The following is a 19,567-nucleotide window of genomic DNA, read 5'->3' on the forward strand; positions in this document are numbered from 1 at the left end:
GAGATCCTGAAACTGGCAGTTACAGATGATGACAGGGCCCAAAGGGTGATGGAAGGAGGGTGGCTCAGGTGGAGTCAAGGAAAAGAATGTTGAGAAGATAAAAGAAATGAGTGGCTAGGACACTGGTGGATGGATCCTCTTTTTGATTGTTGAAGTCACTCAGGATAATGGCAGGGCTTGTGGAAAGAAGATTAATGGGCCAGTCTTAGCTTGACTGAAGGGAGAGTTACAGCAAGGGAAGTAAATAAAAGCAATGAGAAGGTGAAAAGACTTGTGTATGCAAGTGGCATGGCCCTCCAAGAAGCTGACTCTTTTTTTTCATTTTAAGTACAAGTGAAAGAATAATAGCCAGGGAATGCAATGAGAAGCAAAAGAATGACAACCTCCCCCCTGACCCCCATTAAAGAAACATTTAATAAGTTAAAAAGGGTAAAATCATTACTCTCATCCAGATATAAAATGAAATATGTTAAAGATTTTAGTTAACCATTATTAATGAGAGAACAAGTTAAGATGTCCAAAGGTGAATCCACATTTATAGGTCAAGAAAATTGAAACAACCTTGAAAATATAGGCAAAACTGGCTTCTCCCTGAAGTGGGGGAGGCAAGTCAATTGCACTTCCACTGGACAGGGTTTATTTTGCCGTGCTCTTCGTTATCTACAGTGCACAGAGATGTAAAATACCTCAAAAGCAATAAAAGGCTAGAATCAGATAACCCGGAAAGTTCAGCTCTAAAGAATGCATAGTTTTCCATTGAAAACACCACTATATTTTTTGCTTATTCCAAGTTTCAGTACACCTCTCATCCCTGAGGTATGTGGAACCTGAGAGTATAAACAGCACCATTTGGGTGGGGCAACAGGAAAATAGTGTCCTTAAGGGAGAGTCAGATTTTAATGAGGATAAGAAATTGAAGAGAAAACTTGACAACGCAGGGGCTTTTACAGGTTGTGGATAATTAGTTCCAGAGGGCACAGTGGAAGAGTTTGGAAGGCAGAGTGAGGCTGAGAGAGGGGTAGGGATGTAGAAAATAATATAGGCATAGTAATGCATTAGCACTGTTGGTCCCAGTGGTGGTGGGACTGCCTTCCCATCTTAGGGTGGTCAGGTAGAACACCGGAAGCCAGCTAATTTTCAAATTTCAGATAAACAGGGTTTTTTAAAAATAAGTATGTTCTGCTGTTTTTGTTTTTAATTTTGCTTTTTTGTTTTGCTAAATCTGGCAACTCTATCCTAACAGGACCTCTGTCAATGTCTGGAGAAGTTTTTTGATTGTCATAACCGTAGGGGGAGGGGTGCTATTGGCATCTGGTGGGTTGAAGCCAGGGATGCTGCCAAATATCTTACAATGCACAGGGCAGCCCCACAAAAAGAAGTTTCCAGCCCAAAATGTCAATAATGCTCAAGTTGAGAAACCCTGTATTTAAACAATGATCTATAAATTTTTTATCACAAACTCTCCTTTAAACATTTTTTTAAACATATACCCATGTTATTTATACATTATATACATTTACTACTGTCCTAATACGTACATTTTTAAGTCACAAAAAATGTTTAAAAATGTAAAACTAAAGGAAGATATAAAGCTGAAATAAACACACTATTTTAAAATATAAAACTTTATTACCTATACAAAAATCCCTTTTTGGTCCTATGAACTTTTTTTAAGCAAGAGCAATCTGGTTGACTTTGCTTTATTTTTGAAATGGTGGTTTAACACACTATGGTATTATGATTTCAAAAATTTATCTTTATGATCTGTTTCTTAGTTGATTTTAATGGAAACAGAACTCAACAAAATAAAGGATCCAAATGGAAAAACAGTTGGCTGGGCTTACTCAAACATGAAACTAATTTTTCAGTCTCTTCGAATTTTATTAAAATTCAGCTAGTTAATTTTTATCTTTCATGATATCAATCAGTTGCATTTGCAAATTAATAAGAAGATGTTATATTTTTAACAAATATATTTAAAATTCACTAAATCCCTTTTATTTGGAAGATTCTTAAACACAGTAGAAAGCCATTTCCAAGATTTTATGTGTGTAAACATGAACATTTTGTAAGTGACATACTTCTATACTTTTTGGCAAAGGAAAAAAACCCACTAAAATGGAAACACTTCTAAATATAATTTTTCAAAATAATTGTTTACAATAGCTTTCAAAAGGCAGTTGTCACTTATTACACTGTCAACTTTATCTTGAAAGAAGAGAGTTTAAAACATTGCTTTTTAGTATCTATTAACTTGCATACTACTGACAGTCACCCTATCATTATTGAAAAAGTCAGCAAGTTTGAATGCCTGTCTTTTTGTAAAAGAAAACTGCACGTTACTTATAGTTTCTGACTATTTTAAAACTCTGACAAGAAATACCTAGCAAATCTCTGAGTGAAACCAAATATCTTTGTCATCAATCCTTTTTTCATAAAGGCCACTGTATCATAAAGATTCCACCACATAAAAGTCTTGATTCTACCAAAATGAACACATTGATGTCATCCTTTAAACACAAAAAATATATAATATGGGCAAGCACCACTATCAATCCATCTGTTCTGGAGCTCCTATGTCTCCCTCGAGATACCAGAATGACTCATAACCAGCTGCCATCCAGACCAAATAAGGATGCCAGTGTCCATCTGTATATTAAATAGTAGCAAAGCTGAATTTGTTATTTTTTTAGATTTAAAAAGTATAAATAGAAATCTAACATTTTCTGTTAACATCCCAGTGGACCATCGTGCACACCCTGGATGTGCTCACCCTCCTTCACTGTGGGGACCACTATGTTAGGGGATGGGGTAGCTTGGGACCATTTCCACTTCACTGGGGAGGAGCATGAGGCCTAGACACATGCAGTAAATTGAAGTCAGAAAGGCCTGGGTTAGAGCTTCCAAAATGGCTCCATTGTTCAGCTGTGTGGTCTTGTGCAAATTACAAAATCCCTGTGCTTCTGTTTCTGTATCTGTAAAATAGAATACTGTTGTAAAGTGGAGATGATAATACCTCATGGGCTGTTGTTAGGATTCAATGGAAGAATTTTGTTAATATAACCATACCACCTTTCCTAAAGCCTCACAAATTGAGCACACTCCCCAAGCTCTTGCCCTCGGCCCTCAGCCTTGGCCTCCCCATCTTCTTCACATGACCCTTCACAAGGGTCATGGAGGCCATCGGTTGAGAAGCCCCTCAAATTCAGGTCTCCCCAGGGCAAAACTCCTCTTATCCAAGCACAGTGCTTTTACGTGCTCTAGAACCATTTCATGTTATCTTCTCATCTACCTTGTTCCATCAATTATCCCCTTTCTTCTATATATTAACCCACTCCAATGCTACTGACCTTTTCCCCTAAATTGGCAAATATGTTCCAGTGTCTCCCAACATTGAAAAAAATGTTAAACCTAGGTAATAAGTTAAATTCTGTATTTATGCTCTCCCTCAATTTCTGAGAGTAAACCATGAATAACAGTTTGATTAGTATTTATAAATCCACCTTATTATTTTAAACTCCTGCTTAAAATAGTGCTCCATAGTCAGCAAATATCTTGAGTGTCTACATTGTTTGATGCACGGAGGGTATAGCACTGAACTAGCTGGATAACAGCCCCTGACCTTAAGGAGCTTACCTTCTAAAGGGAGTAGGGCACAAAAAGTCAGTAAGGTAATCAAGTAAATATATATAATATGTTCGATAATGATAACTAGTTTGAGGTTTAAATAGGGTGGTCAGAGAAACCATCACCAAGAAAAGTAACATTTGAATAAAGATTAAAAGGAGGTGAGGGAGAAGCCCTCATGGATATCTGGGGGATGAGCATTCCAGGCAGAGAAAATAGCAAGTGCAAATGCCCTGAGACAGGAAGAAAGCTTGCCATGGAGTTGTAGTTACAGTGTCTATATATGGGCAATGTTATTTAATTTTCAAATTCAGTCAAGGTCCTATCTGCATATATTGAAATCAAAAGACTAAATTATAAAGTTAACAACCATCGGCAATCCTTATGTAAATAAATAAGGGGAAGTCGGGAGAGAGGTTCTTTTTATGTACACACATTAAAAAGTTGGAAGAAAATCTGCACGACTATTACTGTGCTCGTTTCTGTAAGCTGCCACAAGGCCATAATTGACATTTATAACTTTTTTTTCCACTATCCATTTGTTATTTCCTTTGCCCTCAGCTAGATCATCTTTTTCTGGTCTGGGTTCTTTACCTGCTGGGGCAAATGAAAATTTCATTCCTGAAGGATCTAAATCCCTTTCAGGGTCCTGCTTTTTTCTGGGTTGCATTAATTTTCCATTAATCTTTTCGATTAGAAGTGGAAATGCTCAAAGGCTTCCCAGAGAATCCCTTGGGTTCCAGAGAAACCCTTGGATACCTGTCCCTATGTGTAACAGAGACCCAATCCCCTCATGTAATTAGGATGAATCACCTTACCCAGTTGAGTAATCCTTTCTTAGCTATTGACTCTGTGACATGAGGAGCCCAAAATGGCTAGATGGCATCTCACCTTCCCATTCAAAGGGACTGTTACTGTGTTTCATGGTAGAAGCATTCCTTTGTTGAGTACTAAGATCTCCAAACCAACAGAACTCAAAGTTACAGACATGGGAAGTAAAAATTCTGTAAGTGAATTATTAGGTGTAAGAATGAGAAAAGTCACTTGCATTTCCAACCCTTGATTCATGGATCCATGTGTTCTCGCTGTGGAAGGAATAGCACTATATACCAAGGAATAATACTGAAGTTTGTAAGACAATCCCAGTCTTTCAAGACTCTATCTCCTCCCTGGTTTTGGTGCTGAAACCAAGCCATCAGTAGTTCATTCCAGCACTCTTTCAGGCCAGCTCCTTTTGGATAATAAGGTACGTGGAAAGGTCAATGAATTCCACAGACATGAGCCGATTGCCACGTATCTTTTACAGGAAAACATTCTTGTTAGAAGCAACACTGTATGAAACACCATCATAGTAAGTAAGGCATTCTGTTTAAGTCATGGATGGTGAAGCTGGGAGAAGCACCATATGAGCAAGGAAGGCAAATCCATACCCATCTAGTAAGGACAAATTGCTGTTATGAAAGAGGTCCAGTGTGACCAACTTGCTACCGATCAGCTGACTGCTTCCCCCAGGGAATGTCACATTGAGGCTCCAGTCTAAGCCTTCGTTGTAGGTGTGTTACGCTTACTGAGGAGCTTACTCAGCCAGATCAGACTTACTGGGGGGAAGTTGACGTTGCTGGGTCCACGCAACATGGCCATATTGTACTTGAGCTTGTTGAGCAAACACTGCTGTATCTGAAGAAAGAGGTGAAGTAACACTCATACTAAGTGTAATTTTGTCCACCTGATTGAGAGCTTCTTCCACAGTGGATGTCCTTTTGTGAGCATTTTTATGAGACTCAAATATCATTACGTTTTGCCTACTTGAGAGGTCCATTCATGCACCTCTTCCCCATACCTTCTTTTACTTCTTTTCCAATGCTGCTATTCTTTCCAACTCCATAAGCGTATAGTGAAGCTATCAGCAACTGCCCATTAGTCAGTGTAGATGTGTTCTGGTCATTTTTCCATCCAGATATAGTGGACATCCAAGTGTATTTCTTGGCTATTTGCTCACTTGGAGGATTTTACTTCACCACTGTCTTTTAAAGATACTCCTATTAGGGGTTGTAATGCTACAGCAGTTAGCTTCTGTTTGGTGCAGAATTATCTGTAAATCAAACGAGATACAGGTAAATTAAATACGTTGATTTTCAAATGTTAAACTAACTTTCAATTCCTGAGAAGTTTTTTTGTCTTCTCTCTCTTTTTTTCTTTACTTTTTTCTCTTGATCAGTCTGGCTAGAGGTTTGTGGATTCTTTTGATCAATTTTTAAAAATAGTTTTTGTTTTCATTGATTACTGCTATTTTTGCCCATTTTCTGTTTTGTTGATTTCCACTCTTATCTTGATTATTTCCTTCTATTTTCTTTGGGCTTAATTTGCTCTTTATTAAAAATTTTTTTATTGAGGTATAGTCAGTTTACAATGTTGTGTCAGTTTCTGGTGTGCAGCACAATTCCTAAGTCATACATGAATATACACATATTCATTTTCATATTCTTTTTCACCGTAAGCTACTACAAGATATTGAATATATTCCCCTGCACTATACAGTATAAACTTGTTTATCCATTTTATATAAAAAATATGGAATGCTTCACGAATTTGCATGTCATCCTTGCGCAGGGGCCATGCTAATCTTCTCTGTATTATTCCAATTTTAGTATATGTGCTGGTGAAGTGAGCACTCATCTTGTAAACCTGGATGCCAAATTCAACACCTACTCAAATTCCTCCTAAGAATCTACTGGAACAAAAGCATTAGAGAATGATACAGACTTTATTGAAACTTATGAGAGAGAGAGAGAGAGAGGGAGAGAGGAAGAGAGGGAGAGAGGGGAGATGAGGTTGTATAACATGCATACATCCCAATGCAGAGAACTTAAACTCACATCCCTGAACACTTTAAACATTTCTTTCTCCCCCAATGTCTCTCCTGTGAGATGTCTTTCTCTTTCTCCCAGGAAGATTCAGCCTTTCAACCCCTATGGTTAGGTGAACTTGTCCCACTGCAGGGGTGTGTGTCTCACTCTCACTCTAAGGGGTCTTCATGAATTTCTTCTAAATGAATATAAGCATCTTTCCCAAGAGGTAGTCTCCACCTCTCGGGGAGGGAAAAAAAAGTTCCAGTTCTCTAGACCACCAAAAATGATCCCTTTTCTCACTTGCTGACAAGTAGTATTTTTGTGTTTCCAACTAGCTTGTAAGCTGCTTGAGTGCATAGCTACATAGTGTTATACTCTGTATAGTACCTAATATTACAAAGTTTATAGGAGGGATCAGTTGGCATAGAATTTCCATGGAAGGAAACAGGATTTTCAGAAAAAGCCTATTTGGTGGTTCCTCTAAGTTTTGACCCCTATTTTCAAAACACCAAGCAATCCAATAAAGGTTTTCCACCTTTATTGTGTACCTTCAGTTCTGGGCACTGTACTGAACAGGTTGTAGTTTACCTGTGTGGCATGCATTCATTATTCATATCTTTCATTTCCCATATCACTTAGGGATTGGGTTCTACTGCTGGTAACAAAGACTTGACTGCAGTGGCTTAAAAAAATTATTTTCTCATGCAAAAGAAGTCCTGAAGTAGGTAGTTCAGGGTTAGTATGGAAACTACAGAAGGCATCAAGGATCCAGTCTTCTACCTCCCCACACCACCTTCCTAAGAACCTGGCTTCCATCTTCAAGGTGCCACTGCAGTGGCAGAGAGCTCTGGCACTCCAGCCATCAGGTCCTAATCTCAGCAAGAAAGAAGTGGAAAGGTAATGACAAAAAGGCAAAAAAAAAAAAAAAAAAAAAAAAAAAAAGGCCTTTTCAGTAATTTTACCAAAAGTCCTATGCAAAAACTTTTGTTTATACCTCATTGGCCAGAACATAGTCACATGGCTACCATACCTATTCACAATGGAGACAGAAAAATATATTTTTTAAATGCCCCTTGACTTCTGCTACTAAACAGAGGGTAGAATGCATGTTGGGTAGACCACTAGCACTTCCTGCCATAGTTCCTCTTGAGTTTTCTGTGCATGTCCCAGTACTTGGCATTAAGTTGTCCTTGGAATCAATGAATAAATGAATAAAGCATTTTAGATAAATCAAGCAGTTCACAAGATGTAAGTGATCTTTTAAAAAATTAATTGATTTTATTTACAGAGCAGTTTTAGTTTCACAGAAAATTCTAATAGAATATACGGGGAGGGGGTATAGCTCAAGTGGTAGAGTACATGCTTAGTATGCACAAGGTCCTGGGTTCAGTCCCCAGTATGTCCTCCAAAATAAATAAGTAAGTAAGTAAAACCTAATTACCTCCCACCTCAAAATTTTTTTAAGATCTTAAAAAAAAAAGTACAGAGTTCCCATATACCTTCCCCCTACCCCACATAGTTTCCCCTATTATTAACATCTTCCACTGGTGTGGTACATTTGTTATAATTGAGGGACCAATATTGATACATAATTACTAACAAAAGTCCACAGTTTTGAGTTTTCTTTTTGTATTGCACAATTCTTTGGGTTTTGACACATGTATAATGTCATGTATCCATCATTACATTATAATACAAAATAGTTTCACTACCCTAAAAATCCTCTGTGCTGCACCTATGCACCCCTTCCTTCGTCCCCAGAACCTCTGGCAACCACTGATCTTTTTACTGTTGCCATAGTTGGCCTTTTCCAGAATGTCATGTAGTTGGAGTCACACAGTATGTACCCTTCTCAGACTGGCTTCTTTCACTTAGCAAAATGCATTTAAGTCTCCTCCATGTCTTTCTGTGTCTTGATAGCTCACTTATTTTTATCACTGAATAATATTCTGTTGTATGAATGTACCACAGTTTGGTTATCGATTCATCTATTGAAGAACATCTTGGTTGCTTTCAATTTATGACTAAAGTTGCTATAAACATTTGTATGTAAGTTTTTATGTGGATTAAGTTTTCAACTCATTTGTGTAAATACCTAGGAGCATGATTGCTGGATTGTATGGTAAAACTATGTTTAGGTTTGTAAGAAACTGAAAAAATATCTTCAGAAGTGGCTGTACCATTTTGCATTCTAGCCAGCAATGAATGAGAGTTCCTGTTGCTCCACATCCTCATCAGCACTCAGTGTTGTCAGTATTTGGATTTTAGCCATTCTAATAAGTTATTCAATGAAATAATTGTTTTTGATTTGCATGTCATTATTATTTTGATTTGCAATTCTCTAATAACATATAATGTTGAATACATTTTCATATGCTTATTTGGATATCACATATCTTCTTTGAAGTGTTTATTCAGATCTTTTGCTCACTTTTTAATTGGGTTGTTGAGTTTCAAAAGTTCTCTCTATAACAGTCTTTTAATAGTTATGTGTTTTGCAGATATCTCCTCTAAGTCTGTGACTTGTTTTCATTCTCTTGTCTAGTAAATTTTTTTAGCATGAAGTTGTTCATTATATTTTTCTAGTTTATATCTCTGCTGTATTTTGTTATGTCCCTCCTTTTAGTCCTAATATTATTTATTGCTATTTCTCTTTTATCTGGAGCAATTTTTGATTGAATCAGGACCTCATGCATGCTAAGCATGCACTCTTATCACTGAGCTATACCCTCCCACCTACCTGGATCAATCTTACAGAGCTTTTTCCATTAGTATTTTCAAAGATCTAAACTTAGTTTCATTGGTCATATGAATTGTGTCTTTTTCTATTTTATTAATTTATTCTCTGATTTTTGTTATCTTCTTCCTTCTAGTATTTTGAATTTATTCTTTTGTTTTTTTTCTAATGAATTAGCTGATCACTTACATAATTTGCTTTTAGTCTTTCTTATTTTCTAGTGTAAAAAGCATATAAGGTTATTAATTTACCTGTATCCTAAAAGTTTTCATTTTGTATAGTATTTTTATTACCTCTAAAAGCTAATATTATAAATTTCCATTGGGATTTCTTCTTTGATCTTTCAGTTACTAAGGTTTTTTTTGTTTTTGTTTTTTGTTTGTTTTGTTTTGATGGGAGGAGATAATTAGATTTACTTATTTATTTATTGTTCAAGAAAGTACTGGGGATTGAACCCAGGACCTCATACATGCTAAGCATGCACTCTACCACTTGGGCTATAACCTCCCCTCTTACTAAGATTTTTTTTAAATGTCCAAATATATAGGGTTTTAAAAATAATCACTTTATTATTGATTTCTAACTTAATTGTAACGTGGTTAGAGAATGAGATCTGCGTGATAGCTTTTTTCTTTTTTTTTTGGCAACATGTACAAAGTTGCTCAATGGCCTAAATTAAAATTTTCTTAAGTCTTCTTCATATATTTTAAAGTATGTGTGTTCTCAAAATTTGGTTACAGTGTTCTATACATGTTCATTAGAAAATGCTAATTAATGGTGTTGGAGACTCCTGCAATGACTGGTGATTCTTGGATGTCTTTTCTTTTTTAAGAGTGCTATAGAATGAATGTTTTGTGTCTCCTCAAAATTCATACATTGAAAACTAACCCCCAATATAATGGTATCAGGAGGGAGGGCCTTTGGGAAGTGATTATGTCATGAGGTTGGAGCCCTCATGAGTGGGATTAGTGCCTTATAAAAGAGGCCCAAGAGAGCTCCCTATCCCTTTGGCCAAGTGAGGACACAGTGACAAGACCATGGAAGTTGGCACCCACCAGACAATAAACTTGTCAGCACCTTGATCATAACTTTTCAGCCTCTGGAAATATGAAAAATGAATTTCTGTTGTTTATAAGCCACTCAGTCAGTGGTATTTTGTTATAATCCAGAGGGACCAAGGCAAAGAGTGAGGTACTAAAAAGCTGATTGGAAATTCTCTGTGCACAAATGGGGCTTGTTGATTGGGCCTTAAATGTTGGATGATTGCTTATAGACCTAGACAGTGTGCTATGAGATCCCTCAAATGATATATATCCTTCCATTCTAATCTAATTTCTATCTCTAAAATTATATTGATATTTGTTTGTCTGCTATTATCTCCTATCCTGTTCTTTTTCTTTTTTGGGTTTATAAACATTTCAGTCCTTCACTTTCACCTAAAAAACTCCACTTTTTATTGAAGTATATATGCATTCAGAAAAGTGCCCATAAATATGCAACTGGAGCACACATGTAAATCAGTACTCAGACTAAGAAACAGAACATTATTAACCCTTCATGAGGCTCCCCATGTTCTCTTCCAGAGTCATTACTCCACCGAGAATAATCATTACATTGACTTCTAACAGCATGGATATTTCGGTACTTTTCAGTTTAGGGCTATTACAGGGTATGGGTATGTGCTTTTTTTGTGCATGTCCTTTTAGTGCACGTATGTACACATTTCTTTTGGGTATATACATAGAAGTGAAATTATTGGGACAAAGGCTATGCATATATTCCACTTTAGTTGATACTGCCAAATAATTGAACAAAGTGATTGTATCAACTTATGTTCCCTTCAGCAGCCTATTTGAGTTCTGGTTGCTCTGCAGTCTTGCCAGTACTGGGCATTTTCTGTCTTTTTCATTTAGCCTTTCTGGTGGGTGTGTAATGGTATCTCATTGTGATTTTAATTTGCATTTCCTCCTTACTATTTATTTATTTATTTATTTATTTATTTATTTATTTATTTATTTATGGTATTTCAGGATGGAGCAGATTAAAATGCGGGGGGTTAATTCTTTGTATCAGCCAGAAATTTTCCCCTTACGGGTAATTATCTAATGAAATCTATAACCTTTCTTCCTGTGCTGGAGACAATACAATATATAGGATGAAGGCAACAAGCTTTGCAATCAGACATACTGAGGTTTGATTCCCAGCAGCAATTGTTACTTGCTGAGTTACCTTGAGAAATTTATTTAACCTTCTTAAATTTTATGTAAAATGTCACTAATAATAGTACTGCCTCATAATGTTATGAGGATTAAATGAGATAAAATATGTAAAACGTTTGTAAAGTTCCTCGCATGCTGTGAGCACATAGTCACTGAATGGCAGCTATCATTATATCTTATATTGTTTATGCACATCTCATTTCTCCTTCTATTTTACACATGCTATGACAAAGCAACAGCACATACCACACATTAGCTGCCTCACATATAATTGTTGATGAAAAAGACTGGTTGAAATATTTTAAATATAAATGGAAGATACTGTGGTTATTGTTATAAATGATGGCATAAATTATTATAACGCTATAGGATAAAATGCACTGGAACGCGGAATACATTATTTAAGCAAGTGTCTCTTCTATTTACCTTCAGCATTTAACAGTTAAGCAAATTAATGCCGTAGAGAAACACCACTGGGGCTAATTTGTAAGGACAGATGTTCCATACAGCATTTATGAGAGTTCCAGAGGCTTCCTTCTTTAAAATCAAAACCAAAACAAACAAAAATATCACCCAGAAACAAAAACATAAACACTACTTTTCAGAAGAGATGTTAGCCCTTTCCCATTTTAACAGATCCTTTGTTCAGCAGTGGAGAAAACTGGGGAGGCAACAGCTGCCCCAGCTGCTTCCGTACAAGATGGCGTCGCCCATTTGTACACCCTAGCTGGGGTTATGGCCTCAGCCAGTCACAGGACCGGAAGTGGTTTCGGTCCTAGTGGATCCGGGTGGGTGCGTGCAGGTGGCCACAGAGGTTCCAGTTCCTCAGCGTGAGGTGCCGCAGGTGTTCGGGTCGGGTCCCGGGCCACAGGTAAGTGGGGATCAGGGCCCCGGGAGGCCTTTCTTCAGGCTTGTGCGAGCGGCGGAGGGCATTTCCAGTGCGGATCCAGAGAGGGCTCATGGAGCTGATGTTGTCACCGTCTGCGGGGGCGACTGATAGCGGGGACCTCGCTGTCCCCGAGGCACTTGGCCCTGCCCCTCTCCCCGCCCCTGGCGCGGTCTCCTCTCCCACCTCGCCCGCGGCGGGGGCGGCTCAGCACCCAGGTGCCCAACGAGGGATCTCACCGCGGTCAGCGGGCCCCCACGCCCTTCGCTGGCCGCCTCCCCGAACCTCCTCCTGCGGAGTACCTACCTCATGGCTTCTTGACCCAATTAGCTAGAAAGGAAGCACCGCGGGCAGCCTCTGGCAACTCCCTGGGCGCTATGTATTCCACGCGTCCGCAGATACAGTTCTGTGCCCTCGATTCGTTGGGACCTTCCCCGTCGCCATTGTTACCACCCTTCTCCTCCCAGACCACACCTGCTGCTCTGGGCCCTGCCGAGAGACACCGCTTTCTCTTTTCGCATCACTGGAATAGATCAAAACTAAAACCTTAATGATTATTTATTCCAAAATTGATACCTGTTCGTTAAAAAGATAAGCAAACCCAAATCTTTATAAGCCTTTGATATACGAATGGGCGCAAACTACCTTAGAAACCCACTCCCTGAAAACACTAAAATATTTATACTGTATTTTTAAAGTTGCATTACAAGGACAGAAGGAACTGGACCGAACGGTTTTGATAATATTAAAGTTGCGAAGTGAGAGAGAAAAGAGGTTTAGTAGGAGGAAGGAATTACTAATTTTGGTCAAGTTGGACTTGTTTTGAAAAATGTATTTATTCTTCTATATTTATTTTAGTTGTTCTCCATGCATATGATCATAGAAGAAATTTAAACAAAATAGGCCTTTTTTGACTTATCTCTTCCCATCTTCATCTTTTCTTGTTTAATCTGTTGCCCCAAAGTAAAAACTGTTACCAGTTTGGGGTGGTTTTTTTCTATTTCTTTTTCTTTACATTTATTGACACGTGTATATACATATAAGTAAGATTTTGTGTTAAACTTTTACAAATGTGTATTTTACAAATGGAGTATATTGTACCCCTTCAACAACTGCACTTTTTATGCCTAAAAGTGGGTCTTGGAACTTTTTCTTTGTCAATATGTAAACGTCTACCATATTCTTTTTACTTGCTCTGTAAACTCCAGAGTATATTAAGACTTCATAGTATGTGAGATTCCATACAGTTTTTCACTGTTAGGTTGTGGCACAGAGCATTTCTCAAGGATAGAAACCTGGAGGTGGAATTGCTGGGTAGGAAGGAGGGGACATTTAATGCCAAACCTCCCACCAACAGTATATAATAATACTTAATTCTCCAACTCTTTTAAACATTTGATGGTATCCATCATGTTTTACTTTTGCCAATCTGGTGGGTGGAAAATGATTGTAATTTGGTGTTTTAATTTGTATTTCCCTAGTTATTAGTGAGATTGAGCATCTTTTCATGATCGTCAGCTATTTGTATTTTCTCTTTTGAGAAATGTCTCTTATTTTATCGGGTTGTCTTTTTATATATGGTAGTTTTTTATATATTCAGGATATTAATCTCTTGTCATTTATATATATTTGAAATATTTATTCCCAATGTAGAGCATTTTAAAGTTGTTACTTATCTTTTAACCATGTGGCATCTTTGTTGAACCAGTTGTAAATTTTATGTTTAAATGTATCAATCTTTTACTATGTGTATTTTGTATTTTGTGACTGTCATTCCCTACCACTGTGGTTCTCACATGGGAGGTATTTTGCTTTCTAGGAGTCATTAAGCAATGTTAGGAGACAGTTTTTGGTTGTCATCTAGTGGGCTGTAGCCACGGATGCTACCAAACATCCTGCAATGCACAGGACAGCCCCTACAAAGCAGAATTTTTCTGGCCTAAAATGTCGGTAATGCTGAGATTTAAAAACCCTGTTCTACTCTGAGGCAGAATTTTCTTTTATGAGTATGTTTTCTCCTGTTAGTTCTTACGTGTTAGTTTTTCTCTAATTCCTCTGTGTGTGTGTATGTGCGTGTATATGTGAGAGAATGGTGTGTGCATAACTATTGTTTTCCAAACAATGTCACTCTGAATATTCAGTCCATTCTTGACCCATTAATCTAAAATGCTGCATTTATCATGTACTAATTTCTCACCCACACAGTGTCTGTTTCTGGACTGCCTTCTGTTCAATGTCCTAATTTCTATTTTGCTGGACCAATACCACAACATATCTAATAGGGTAAATTGTCCTTCATGATTACTGTAATTTTACTGGAAGTTGTATACTTTATAAGCTCACATACTCATTATTTAATGAGTGTTTTGGGGGTAATCTTACAATTTCTTTTCCAGATTAACTTTAGAATCAGCTTGCCAAGTAGTTTTTTTGGTTTTTTTTTTTGAGTGGCTTTATTTAGATGTAATTCACACAATTCATTGTTTAATGAGTACACTTTAGTGATTTTTAGTATATTCACAGTTATGCAGCCATCACCTCAATCTAATTTTAGAACATTTTTATCATCCCTGAAAGAAACTCTGTACCTCTTAGCAGTCACTCTCCATCCTATTCCCCAATACCGCAGTCCTAGACAACCACTAATCTTTCTGCTGTTACAGATCTGAATATTTCATGTAAATGGAATCGTACAATTCGTGGTATTTTATGGTTGACTTCTTTCACTTAGCATAATATTTTCAAGGTTCATCCATGTTGTAGCATGAATCAGTACTCATTCCTTTTTTTTTTTTTGAAACAGGAACACATTGTCCTATATTTGTGTTTCTCAGAATATTGTACAAAGGGAGTAAAACTCCTGTTCACACTTTGCTTAGAAAGATTTTGAAGTGAAAGTTCCCCATGATACATGGGGTAAATGTTCATTCCTTTTGATTGCTGAAGAAAATTCCATCCTATGATATATTTGTTTGCTACAACTACAGTATCAAAGTAACACAAACTGCAGTGGCTTAAAATAACAAATGTATTCTCTCACAGTCCTAGAGATTGTCAAGTCCAAAATCGAGGTGTCAGCAGGGCTGTGCTCTCTAACAGCTCTATGGGAGAATCCTTTCTTGCCTCTTTCTAGCTTCTGATGTTTGCCAGCAATCCTTGGCATTCCTTGGCATTCCTTGGCTTGCAACTGTGTAACTCCAACTTCTGCCTCTGTCTTCACATGGCCTTCTTCCCAGAGTGTCTATCTTCAGATCATAACTCTCTCTGTGCGAGTCTGTCTCCATGTCTCTTCTCCCAGTCATGTAAGGACACCAGTTATATTGGATTGAAGGCCTGTTCTTCTCCAGCATGACCTCATTTTAACTTGATTAGGTGTGCAAAGGCCTATTTCCAAATAAGGTCACGTTCACAAGTACCAGGGGTACCACAGGACTTCAAAATATCTTTTGGGGTGATACAATTCAACCCATAACATTATGGATGTACTACATTTTATTTATCCATTCATCAGCTGATGGATATTTGGGTTGTTTCTACCTTTGGGCTATTGTGAATAATGCTCTTGTGAACTTTTGTGTGGACATGTGTTTTTATTCCTCTTGGATATATACCTAGGAGCAGAGTTGCTGGGTCATATGGCAACTCTATGTTTGATTATTTGAGGAACTGCCAGATTATTTGCCAAAGCAGCTGCTCCATTTTATGTTCCCAGCAACAGTGTGTGAGAGTTCTGATTTCTTCATATTATTTATTGCCAGCACTTATCATCTGTCTCTTTAATTAGAGCCATCCTCGTGGGTAGGAAGTGCTATCTCACTGTGGTTTTGATTTGCATTTCCCTAACAGCTAATGATATTGAGCATTTTTTCATGTGCTTATTGTCCACTTGTATATCTTCTTTGAAGAAATGTCTATTCAGATCCTTGCTTGTTTTTAATTGGTTTATTTGTCTTTTTATTAATGCGTTGTAAGAGTTTTTTCATATATTCTATATACATGCACTTACCAGATATATGATTCACAAATATTTTCTTCTATCCTGTGGGTTGTCTTTTTCACTTTCTTGATAGTTCATTTTCAAGAAAGTTTTTAAAAAAGTGTTTGCATTTAATTTACTACACATTATTTTGAGTACTTCTATAAGACCTTTTCTCCTTTATTAAAGGAAAATAGGGTCATTATAGTACCTTCTGTAGAGGGTCGTTGAGAGGAGTAAGTGAGTAATTATACATGATATACATGAGTATCATGTCAAGCACCTAGCACGTGCTCCGTGCTCTGTGAGTGACAGCTGCTGTCTCTGCTCTTCCAGTCTTCTTCTATATCTTTGACGAAGTTTTCTATTTTTCTTCTCTATTGATCTTGCACATTTCTTATTGAGTTTATACCTAGGTTTGTATGTGTGTACATGTGGTTGTTGTTTTAAAGCATGTGGTTTGTAGTTTTAAAAAGGTGTATGTTGCTATTATGAATGAAATTTTCTTCATATTTTTATAATGGGTTTGGAAAGCTAATTTTTTTTTTGTTTGGTGTTTATTTTTTATTTTTTTTAATTAAAAAAATTTATTGAAGTATGGTTGATTTACAATGTGTTAGTTTCAGGTGTACAGCAAAGTGATTCAGTTATACATATATATACTTTTTCAGATTCTTTTATACTTAAATGATTTTTGTGTGTGTGTGTTTTATATGCATTGTTTTATTTGATTTTTAAAAATTTTTTTTATTGAGTTATAGTCATTTTACAATGTGGTGTCAAATTCCAGTGTAGAGCACAATTTTTCAGTTATACATGAACATACATATATTCTTTGTCATATTTTTTTTTCCGCTGTGAGCTACCACAAGATCTTGTATATATTTCCCTGTGCTATACAGTATAATCTATTCTACATTTTAAAATCCCTTCCCACCCCCTGGAAAGCTATTAATTTTATATTCATTGAACTTTCAAAATTATAAGTTGTAACACTTGTGACTTGTTTACTTATCCAAGTGATTCTGGTGCCGCTGTTCTGTTAGGAACTGTGGTTCTTTTCCATTCTGCCTTCTTCTGCCCTGATTGGAATCTTCTTCCCCTCTTGGCTCTACTATTGTGAGACTTCTAACGGGTCCCCCAGCCTCTAGCCTAGCCCCTCTCCAGTGTAGCGCCACACTGCCACCATGGTGTTCTTTGAAATATGAGTCTGCGCCTGTCACTCCCCCGTAAGTCTGTTATTGGCTCGCCACTACCTATATGGTTTTACCTTACAGGATAATATAAGGCTCCTCATGACTTGACCTGTATCTTCCAGCATCATCCCTCTCTATTACTCTGTGTGCTATGCTGTAGCAGACTGTTGTCCAGTAGAAATATAATGTGAGCCACATAAATAGTTTAACGATTTCTAGTAGCCACATTAAAAATATAAAAAGAAACAGGTGAACTTAATTTTAACATGTTTTTATTTAACCCAGTATATCCAAAGTATTATTTCAACGTAAGATATAAAAAATCAATATGGAATTCATAGAGATAGGAAGTGTAATAGAGCTTACCAGGGGCTGGGGGCGGAAGAAATGGGAAGTTATTGTACAACAGGTACAGAATTTGTTTGAGATGATGAAGTAGTTCTAGAAATGGGTAGTGGTGATGGTTGCACAACATTGTAAATGCAGTTATGCCACTGGTACACTTAAAAATGGTTAAAATGATAAATTTTGTGTTATTTCTATTTTATTACAATTTTAAAAGTTCACTGTAATTAGATCAATGAAGGAAATTACCAGTAAGATATTTTTACATTTTTTAATGAGTAAATCTTCAAAATTCGGTATTTTACACTTACAGTGCATCTTAAATTTGCTTGAACTTTTTCATTTGTACCACTTTGGGCCTTTCGTATCCTTGTATGTGCTGTTCCCTTTGCCTAGAGGGCCCTTTCTCTGCCTTGTGCACCTGGAGAAAGTTTGCTCATTTTTTAATGCCAGCATCTATCTCGGAGGTCATCTCTCTGAGCGAGTGTTTCTGTTAATAACCCCCCTTCCCCCTTTGCCATTCCTGTACTTGTGTGTGCTTCTGTTACTGGTATTATCTCACTGGATTGCAGCTTGTTCAGTACATGTATTTCTCCTTTTCTGAATTCTGCATTTTTGAAAGCAGATTGTGCCTTTTCACCCTTTTTACCCAGAGTCTAGTACAATGTCTGGTTTATTGAAACTGCAACATAATGTTTGCTGAGTGAATCTCTCTGCTGGAAAAAACTCACATAAAATTTCTCCATATAAAAATGAATTAAATTAAGTATTTTGAATATTGCCAAGAATTCCCTCATGTGGAGGTACCTCATGTACTCCTTCAATTTCCCTGTGAGGCCTTCCTTTTTCACACATGAGAAAGAATAAATCAGGAACCAGACTCTATGCCTGGGAACTGCAGGTCTGAGGGAGTCCTTCTCAGTGGAAGCAAATCAGTAATACTGTTTTTAAAAAACGTTTCTACTTTAATGTAACCTCACTTTAGTATTATGAAATGTGGAGATAGTGTGAAATGCAAAAATAAATTTGAAAAATCAATTAATAAGAACACATGCTAGAAGATGTTATTTTCTTTGAAAATAGAAACTCACTTTTTTATACAAAAACATGTTTAAGTTGGGAGGGAAGGCACAGTCAAGATGCAAACTGGTCTCAAAGGATGAAGTGTTTGGCTAAAATAAACAAGAGGAGGGGGAGAGTGTATAGCTCAGTAGTAGAGTGTGTGTTTAGCATGTACAAGGTCCTGGGTTCGATCCCCAGTACCTCCATTAAAAAAGTTTAAAACAAAAACAAATGAAATGCAGAAGAAAGAAATGTAAAATTCTGGACTTAACTGCAAAATATAAATTACAAATATATAAAATGGGGAACTCAATTTGATTTCAGTGAGTTCTGATTTACCACAAACTTTATATGACTTATCAGTGTGGTTCTACTATTAAAAAAACATATCATTTCATATAACATTGGTAAAATATAGGGTCCTGACACTGGGAAGTGATAGAACCTATGTAGTCGATGCCAATTAGACCGTGTGTCAAGTATGGAACACAGACCTGTGTGCCACATTTTAAGAGATACATTGATAAGTTTGGAGCCGTTCAGAAGGATCTAGCCACAATGATGAATGTCTATAAACTAGGTCACACAGGAAGACTGGTTGGGTTAAGTAGAATGTCCTAAGGGGAGTCAAAAGAGCTGTATTCACATGTTCACAAGATCTCAGGAGGGA

The 19,567-nt window shown here is 37.0% G+C and overlaps 1 protein-coding gene and 1 non-coding gene across 4 annotated transcripts in view; one reads left to right on the forward strand and one right to left on the reverse strand.

Moving 5' to 3' along the window:
• EXD2 (exonuclease 3'-5' domain containing 2) overlaps window positions 1–19,567 on the forward strand; it is a 71,639-nt gene that overhangs the window by 10,078 nt on the left and 41,994 nt on the right. The window contains exon 1 of one of the 3 annotated variants that reach the window (XM_031453928.2): window positions 12,156–12,303. The exons of 1 other annotated variant lie outside the window; for it this stretch is intronic. The gene's annotated coding sequence lies outside the window, so the exon portion shown is untranslated. Of the gene's footprint in view, window positions 1–12,155; window positions 12,304–19,567 lie in introns of those variants that run through there. One more of the 3 variants, XM_010976596.3, reaches the window with a different exon arrangement.
• LOC116153777 (U6 spliceosomal RNA) lies at window positions 6,193–6,299 on the reverse strand. The gene has a single exon (XR_004137655.1). It is a non-coding gene; the product is annotated as a U6 spliceosomal RNA (small nuclear RNA).

This window comes from Camelus dromedarius, chromosome 5 (genome assembly GCF_036321535.1).
Source record: "Camelus dromedarius isolate mCamDro1 chromosome 5, mCamDro1.pat, whole genome shotgun sequence".
In the NCBI taxonomy this organism is placed as follows: Eukaryota; Metazoa; Chordata; class Mammalia; order Artiodactyla; family Camelidae; genus Camelus; species Camelus dromedarius.